A 9490-nucleotide genomic window follows, 5' to 3' on the forward strand; every position below is an offset into this window, starting at 1 on the left:
GTGTTGGAACTGTGTACATATGGTATGCGGAGCATGCACATTTAGGCACAATGCACCCAGGAAGACAAGAGAAACTTCAGGCATAAAACATGCTGTAGAAATGATCTACGCATGTGCAGTAAATTGAATGCCTTTGCTATTCTGTGAATTGTATGCACTTATGCAGATCAAAAGAACTGCGTATGCATGTATTTATTTAGTCATGTGACTGACAAGGGCCCCACAGAACATGTCCTTCAAGAGCCTCTACAAAGCTACTTGACTCACTGAGCCAGGAAGACTGAACAACCTTAACCACAATTAATCCTAATTCACTTAGTAGCACTGCAGCTACGGGGACAAGCCACCAAAACCAAAAGCTAATTATAAATAAGAAGAGACTACAGGTACAGCATACAGCTCATGGCTGATACAACAGTCCCTAATGGTAGAATATAAACTGCAGTTAAGAATTCCGAATATGATGCTACTCAGCATTGTACCATATAACTCCATTAAGTCAAGGAGCATACTTTTGTTGTTGCTGTATGCTGTTCGTGGCCTCCCTAAGGCCTAACAGTTGCGCAAAATATTACTCAGAGAGATGAAATGTACAAACCGTTTACAATAAAAGGCCAATTAGAAGTAATGAAAACTATTTTGCAACTTTTCTCATGCTTTCCAGGGACACAAAGAATTATTATTTGTGGCTACAATTCCAGCCTTTAGTTGGAACCAGATTTCTTCCTCTAGTGCCTTCATTAATAAAGAAGGTCATGGTGTTCAGGAGTTAGAATTAAGGGAAAAAAATAAAACAAACCACCAAACCCAATAACCACACTACATACAAAGCTTTTTACCACAGGACGAGAAGAATATTTTGCAACCCACTCTGCAAGTCAGCCAAAATTTAAGATGAACTTTTCAATACTAACAGTCCTGCATTCAGTTGAAAAGCACCTACTAAAATTCCCGTTAAAACAACAACTTGTCCCTGTGTGCTTATTCTAAGTTCTTTCCCATTTGACAAGAGTATCTTTCTGAAAAACAAAAACAAAGCCGAATTATTGCCTACCCTCCAGGTGAACAGTGCTGACTCAGACTATGCTGATGAAAGCTACACAAAAGTTTATACTTACCTCTTTTCCACAAACAAGTCAGGGCAAAGTAATAGTACAGATAAAAGATTACGAAAAACCAAACCAGGGAGTTTCTATTTGTAGAAGCCACGCACTTTGTTTAGTAATAAGTCCCTCAATACAGTAAATTCCACCATTTGGGGCAGGAGTCTAAGAGGAAAAGGCCCAACAAGAGCCAAAGTAAAAGAAAATAGCAGTTGCTTTAAGTCAGTCCCAATTATTTCAGCACATACATTAAGCTAAAACCAACTATGAATAAAAAAAACCACCAACCTGTTTTGTTTTCTTTCTACTTTCACAAAAATAGAAGGAGAGTTAACACCAAGCCTTAAGAAATGTGAGAAGGCTCTGCCCGTCTTTGCTATCACCAATTTCGCCAATACATGAAGCACACCAGGCAACCATTTCCACAGTTCACCACTGTCTTTTGGTCCGTGGTTTTTTCCTTTGAACTAAGCAATATAGAGATGAAAACGCCTGGCATCAAATTGCTGACTATTTTTCAGTGACCATTTCACTAAAGAGCCAAACTAAAACAGGACTGCTGTGTAACCTGACAGTGGATTTCAGTATTTTAGGGGATTATGGGTTTTGCTCCTATTTCAGCTATCTCGCATGGTGTGAGCTGTAAAAACACTATGAATGCAACACAATAAGGGTCAGAAAGTTTCCTATTATAGTATCATTCTTTATAGATAAAGCTTTGAGGGACATGTCAATCTCCAAAGTTACTGCTTTATATTGTTTCATCAGTATTTTATCCCATACCACAGATCTACTGAAAACATTGGCCAATTATTTTCCTTGTTTTGGCTTCAGCCTTTGCTGCCATAGTTTTCACTGTAACAGGTCCTTTCTGGACACAAAGTTGTTCAGCTGCCCTTCACAGAAAAAAACAGCATATGCACAAATCCATCATAATTCCTTCCGTACCTTTTTAACACTCAAAGGGACAAGTATATCATTTTATTTTAATCACTGCAAGCTCTGCCTATGCTAGCTTTTCAGATGATATTCCAACACTACTTTCCACCCAGAGAATTAACAAGATTTGACAATAGAGTTTAACCAAGGACTGATTTTTTTTAGAATCAGAAGAGGGATGCTGACATCTGGGAAATAACAATGGAGGAAGGTTAAGTGAAAAGCATTACATCACACAACATCATAAAGCAATGTTTTGCTATTAACCATGAAACATTGTGGACTTAACTGCAATCACAGCAACTGACGAGTCTTGTTTTAGATGAGCTGAGAGTCTAGGTTACTCAAGGAGTTTGTCACAAGCTCCAGGAACACTTCCTTGGAGTGGGTACTATGGGAAGCCAATAGAAGTTCTAAATTATATATATTATTTAATATATTAGTCAGAAGAAAATGGCTGTGAGCTAGGGATATGCTTATGACACTCAGGTTTATGCACAGATTTTAAGGCCAGAGGACAGTAACAGCTGTCACTGGGATCTGCAGAATTACTGCATTAAAAAAAGCCAGAAGTCTAGGATGTATCTGCATCAAGACACTAACCCAGCCTATACAAAGCCTGAGGCATGAGTGAGATTTGGTCAGTTGTAGTGGACAAGGTGCAAGTGATACGGTTAGGTTGGTGAAGAAGATTTGAGGAGACAGCAAAGACCAACTCTACCACTTAATGCACTCAACTGGCATTACCAACCTGAAGCCAGTCTACTCTACTCCAGTTTGTCTATCTGAGATCTATCAAGGAAAACTAGAAATGTGAATACTAAGTAAAAGACACAGGATGACTGTCCTTAGGGCTCTGAGGCTATTGTTACATTGGAAACTATGATTTTACTGTGACAGTTTTACCAGTGAAACACCTTATGTCCAAAGACAAACCTACCTCATGGTTGGCTTCTTACCACCATACCACACTTTGGCAATACCATACCCAGAAAGGGCTGACAGAAGAACCAGCTATACGTTGTCCTCTGAAAGACCCTTGGATACCCAGAATATGCAATCGCCTTCCAATCTGGAAACTATCATGGCCCAATTTATAACTGAAAAAAAAATTGGTAGGGCGCTGACAACTACAGAACAGCTGTATTTCAGGTTTTTTTGAATCTCTGGAGGACAAATATATATTCCCATTGACATGAGAGGCTGCTGTTGCACTATACAAGTCCTTGATCAAACCTAACGCATTGCATATAATCATTATTTTTCATGGTCTTGCATGTATTCACAAGACCACAATCAAGAGAACTGACTCAAAAATGCAGCCAGGCGCAACAAACGTATCAGTATCTTTGATAACAATGTTCCCTCTCCTGTATTCTTGAAAAATCTCTTTCAGAAAGTCAAGGATTAAAAGCAAACATTAAGACCAGGTACAAGAGTTCTAAACAATACATAAACTTTCTCCAGAACAGCTTTATGTATGTCTGTTAGCACTGATCTCTCACACTGCCAAGCCTCTTTGTTCAAGTATCTGAATTCCAAAGATAGCTATAACTTGTCCAACTGCATTGTTTTACCTGAATTTTGTGACTTCTAAATAAGAAGTAGGCTAAGAACAAACATATTTTCACTTGTGATCCAGAGATTTTAACTCTTTAGCAGAAGCCAAAGATAACGCACCAGGTAAACATATAAAAATACACTACATGCCTGAATTAATTTTAGGAATACATGTTGGTGTGTATTTGCTTTGATTTTCCTTTCCCTCTCACTTTCAAATCATAATAGTTAGACGCTAGATACCCTCAGTCCTTGATTTCACCAATCTGGAAAGGCTTGAATTTAAATATTCCCAAATGTTTAAGTTTTCTCAAAAGTTTAAGAAACTAGATATTAAGAATGGCAATTATACACTATGAAATTTGGCAAGTGTTGGAACAAAATACAGAAAAGTAAGATTTAAAAAACATCTTTCCTTCCAATGTACAAAATAAACCTAGTACAGCTGATACATTGATAAAAAACTGTTGAAATTTAAAAAATATTAATATAAAAATTATTGTACCTTCAGTCACTATTTAGAAAAAAAAAACACAAACTCTGATATGATCAATCTTTTCAGATTTATTATTTTGCTTGCTTCTCCCCTTTGAAAGACCTTACAAAAGCTTCAGAAAAAAAAAATTTAAAGAAAAAAGCAATAGTGAAGTAAAGATCTAGAAAACTATCTTCCCTACGGAGTTATTTCAAAATCATTTCAGGACAGAAGAAAAAACACTGGCTGAAAACTTCCGTGTTATTTCTTGTTTTTCTCTCACTTGCCCTTTGCGTGGGCTTTCCTGGGATATGTCCAAGTTTTACAGCTATTCCAAGCAACAGAGCTGGGATTTCACAGTTACTGCAACTGATGCAAGAAGCCTCATAGGAACAATCTCACTTCATATTAACCAAAGAGTTCTTCAATTATTTTTAACTGAGCATTTTAAGATGCATAAAGCTTTTTTCCAAATATGACAAACTCAGAACATTAAAATCTAAACACAGTTGTCAGAAACTGTCCAAGTGTCTGCTATTTATAAATTCTTTAGCCACAAAAAATTGTTCATAACAGATTCTGAATCCTTTAAAGAAAATAGTAGGAAGTTGTATGTCAATCTCTACAGAAAAGTTAAACTCAGGATGATCAACCTTTTACAGAAGGGTCAGTCTCTTCAAACCTCTCAACGAAGATGAGGTGTAGAAAATTGAGGTGAGAGTGACTGATAACTCCTGGACATCAAGAAAACTTCTTTTAGAAAAAAAGAAAAGCCAAACTCTGAAAACAGCTGGCAAAGTAAGAAAACATGAGTACAATTTTTTCTTCAGAGAAGTTAATGAAATTGCTCATCATCTACATAACTAACATCAAAATTATTTACTACTATACCCAAAAGCCCATGTGACACAAGGACTCAACCAGGATTACATTTGATACTTCTATGGCGATTAGATGGTAGGAGAGAGAAATTTCTTCATGTGCTACTAATACATGAAAATAACCAGAGAAACAAATATAGATAATCCATAGTGATTTGAATGAGAGGATTAAGTAAAGAAAATCTAAAACCGAGTGTGACATAGCCTTTATTTAACATCACTGAATAGGTAAGAATAGACACTACCATTGTCTTGCTGGGGGAGAACCTCCAATGAAGTTTCGTGCAACTCTTTCCAACCACAGCTAATTCTACAGTGCTTAGCACAACTAAGAACATTTTGTCTAAATTCTCAGGTGGGTAAAACCCCTAGAGACCTAGATTTTGATTGTGTCATTTTAATTTATGAGCTAGTCAGTATCACCATATTGTGCTCCTTTAGCTCAAACACAGCATTCACAAGTCGTCTCACCACAGTGAGAACAATCTGCCTGCAGAATGATTAGTACAGCGAGACCCAGAACTACAACTGAAGGCTACAGTAATATAGCTCTAATGTAATCTCCACTGACTGAAGTCAGCCACTGCCTCTGGCAACTGGATCGGTCTCTCAGAGACCAACTTGTTCATTTTACACCGATTATCTCATTAGGTCCAAATTAAGCAGTTTGTGCAGAAGACTGGGTGCACCAGAAAATGGGTATTAACACAGGTAATATGCAAATAAAGTACTGGAGCCTAATGTCATCTGTCTGAAACTCCAGTTGTACAAGTTATTTGAGCAGCCAAGCTCCAAAGCCTATATCTTTTTTCTGATTCTCCTTCCATTGGTTACTAACTTTTTTTTTTTACATGCAGAAATTCAGGCTTCTTCAGAAATGACAGTGTCCTACTGATTTTTTTCTTGGCCTACTGATTTTTTTTCTTGGAAGCACCTAACAATTCTGGACAACTGTAATGGCTTTTTCCCTTTCCATCTTCAACAGAGCATTTTAAAGAAACCAGACAAACGCCTGTTTTATAAAAGACTATCAACTGGCTGTATTCAAAACTGCATCTAAAAGTTCCTGACCTGTTCATCACTGGTGTCCTTTATGTAAGAGCCTCACCACAGAAAACACGGATCACAGCTTCAATGTGACACCTTGCCTGAGAGAAAAATTATTCAGGTAATTAAACACCACAGGACTGGGTACCTCACCAGTGATCCATGAGACTGTGCTATCCTTTAATCCATGAGAGAGTTTACACTTTAAACCTGTATGCAAGACCAGAGTCAGACTGCAAGCATTCCAGCCTTCTCCCCCATTAAACACTGGTTATGCTTTCAGTGCTTTAGCCAAATTATACTAGATTTCATCCACATTAGTCTGTATGTTGTGTTGACTGTCAAACATTATGTTCCCGTGTAAATTAAATCAATTTAGTTCTGGTAAGTAAAAATTTGAATCAAACTGCCCAGGTTCTAATATATGAGCACTCATCTATTTTCACAGCACCTCCTTTTGGCAGGTAAGAAGTTAACAGAAAACAGATAGCATATAATTTTGAAAACTTAACAACTTTTGCTACTTATGCTGCAAGTATGAGAGGTGGATTTCAGTTTAATCTGCTTTCTCTCAACAGCTTATAATGAAATTGTTTCTTTAGTCATAACAATCATGTAGCAGAGTAATTAGAGCCTAAACTATAATGATAGGTTCTATTTGATGCAATAAATAACTGCAGTGGCTATTTCAACCATATGGAGAATTTATATTGAGTACTGAATAAAAACATCACAAAAAGAATAAACAGGAAATTTGTGCATATGCAATGGTACTGAGATTCAAGGACCTATTTTCCAAATTCCGTGTTTCTCCAGGCAACACCAAAAGAGAACACTGGCACTCCCTTAGGACAGGTTGCTCTCTTGCCTGATCCCACCATAATCATTCCATGTACCTTCCTTTGTAATCCAATACACCACTAACACCCATCTTCTCAAACCCTCAGAACTGGAAAGAACTAGAAGCATGTCCCAATTATGCTATTGATTCACAGGGTGACCAATGTCAAGTCTTGCCTTGAAAACTGATATAAACCTTCTCTGCATGTGCAGGACATTTTGAGTCCATGATTTTTCTAATTCTGACAAGCTTGTCTTTAAAAAGGATGTAAGGCCTTAGCTGACTAGAAAACTAAGTATCATATGGCAGCTGACTTTATGAGGAATAAAGCCCAATGCAGGAACAATTCTGTCGTGAAAATTTTCATGAGCGCACAAAAGTAAAAATAGTTTCATATTTTTAGTTGCTTAAGTAACGTGCTGCAATTTCTATCATAAAGTAAAGGGCCTGTGGTGAGCCAAAATTTATCACTACAATAATGATTATTCAGTTATTCATAGTAATTATCATTATAGAACAGAGGTTTCAAAAGTCTGTGTACATTCTTTAGTTGTACAGCATGGCATAAACTCTTAATTTCTATTCTTAATTCTCTACTTATAAATCCAGTGAAGCCGACAAAACACTCCATTTTATTCATGGCTTTCTCCCAACTCAGTGAAAATGAATTTGAATACATTTCATCAGGACACATTAGAAGAGCATAACACTCTCTGCCTTTTTTTTTCTTCTCATTATAAATATCAAACTTTATTCTCGATGGATTATCTCAGAGCCTAATGCACGAACATTGCTTAGAAAATGAATATCCATTAATATAACTTCTATGCACGGGCTGTCGCAAACTAGAAATTGCCCTTTGACCATATTACTTGTGATCGATAATGTCTGTAAAACGTTCCATCTGGTTACTTATTTCCTCAGGTACCTATTACCTTACTAGAAGTCTACACGGCTTCAAAAACTACTGTATAAGATCAAAGTAAAAAAAAATAAAAAACCAACAAAAAAACCCAAGAAAACCCAACAACAAACTTTGTGTCTGCCAAGCACGAAGGCAACACTTCTACCCAAGGGAATCCTTGAGCGACAGCTGCCTGTAGAGAGTATTCTGGGGAAGCATCACTGCAAGCTTTCCCTATTGTGGTCCTCTCCAGGCACCCACTCTTGGCCACTACTAGCAGAAACTTTGGTATATCCTGGTGTGGCATTTTTAATGTTCTCATAGGTGCTCTTTAGAATAATTCAGAAGGCATACAGGCAGAGCTGATATAAAACATTAAAAGTATATAATCCATGATGCCCGAGAGCTTTGACAGACTCGTACCAGTTATCCCTAACTGCTCTAAGTCCATTTAAAGACCTTAGAGAACTGTTTCCTACTCAACTGCCAACAGTAATCAAATCATTAATGTAAAACAAGACTGTTCTCTTACTCTGTTATTATTTACCTTGACTGACAGGGAGCACTTCATCATCCTTCCAGCCAGATATTTCAAGCCTTTATACACACTCACCCCACAATCTACAGGTTAACTTGTTTGTATCTGTGAACTAACAGTACTCCAAAGACACAAAATTATATTCATTAATCTCAGCATTTCAAAAATAATGAGTGAATACAACAGAAATAAAACAGTGCAACATACATGCTGTCACTCCTCATCCCCTGAGACTCAATTCTGGTCCCACTGAAAAGGGGGAAAAACTTCAGTTTCTCCACAAGAAAGCCTTTATTTTCACAGTTTTTTCATTTTTTTTTGTTTTTTTTTAAAATCAACATTACTCCAAATGTAGCATCTGATACGCTGAAGGACAAAAGTGATGCCCACAGGAAACACTATCATGACTGACCTACTTAAAATTACAAAAATACATGTTGACGTTCTTCCCAAGACAAATCGTGCAGCGATTCTGAAAAAAAAACACCAAAAAAAAGTCCCCCACGAGCATACGAAGAAACTGCAGCCTTCGCTCCCGCCGCAGCCCACCACACACACGCGCGCCCCGAGTGATGTTAAAACACTTGCCAAACCCTCCACAGAAACCGCGCAGCCCCAGCGCAGCCGCCGAGACGAACCAAAGCTACGGCGGCTTCAAACGAAGCCAAAAGCCGGTGACAGAGGAGGAGGAGGAGGACGAGGAGGAGGTGGCGGGCTCCGGCGGCGGGGACCCGGGGGGGAGGCGAGGGCGCTGACAGGAGGCAGGGCGGGAAGCCTCACAGCGGCCCCTCACAGCCCGCGGTCCCCGCCGCCGGGCGCACCTTTGGGTTTTCCTCACAGAAACTTCCAAGGAGATCCCTCGGCAATAGCCGGTGAGTGCCCGGGCAGGGCGGGCGACAGCACCTGCCACGCTCCTCAGCGCCTGCCGCGCGGCTCTGCCCCGTGAGGTAAAAACCAGAAGGAAAGGAGAAAAACACACAGACACACACACACACACAAAAAAAAAAGGGGGAAGTTGGCCGTTTCTGTTTGAAACTCCGGGCACGGCCACGATGTGAAACCGGAAGACCACGGTACCGACTTCGGGCCTCCCGCTGTCGGCCGGGGCGCCACAGGCTGTGCCCCCCCCCCGGTTATGCAACGCACCGGTACCGGGTCCTCCGCGCCCCTCACCGAGGAGGCGACACCTCGGCGGGGCGGGC

At 39.2% G+C, this 9490-nt stretch overlaps 1 protein-coding gene across 1 annotated transcript in view; it reads right to left on the minus strand.

Annotated features, from left to right (window-relative positions):
- The window catches only part of MBP (myelin basic protein), a 123589-nt gene that overhangs the window by 113824 nt on the left and 275 nt on the right, over positions 1-9490 (minus strand). The window lies entirely within an intron of this gene.

This window comes from Haliaeetus leucocephalus, unplaced genomic scaffold, assembly GCF_000737465.1.
Source record: "Haliaeetus leucocephalus isolate CR32 unplaced genomic scaffold, Haliaeetus_leucocephalus-4.0 Scaffold587, whole genome shotgun sequence".
NCBI classification, from domain to species: domain Eukaryota; kingdom Metazoa; phylum Chordata; class Aves; order Accipitriformes; family Accipitridae; genus Haliaeetus; species Haliaeetus leucocephalus.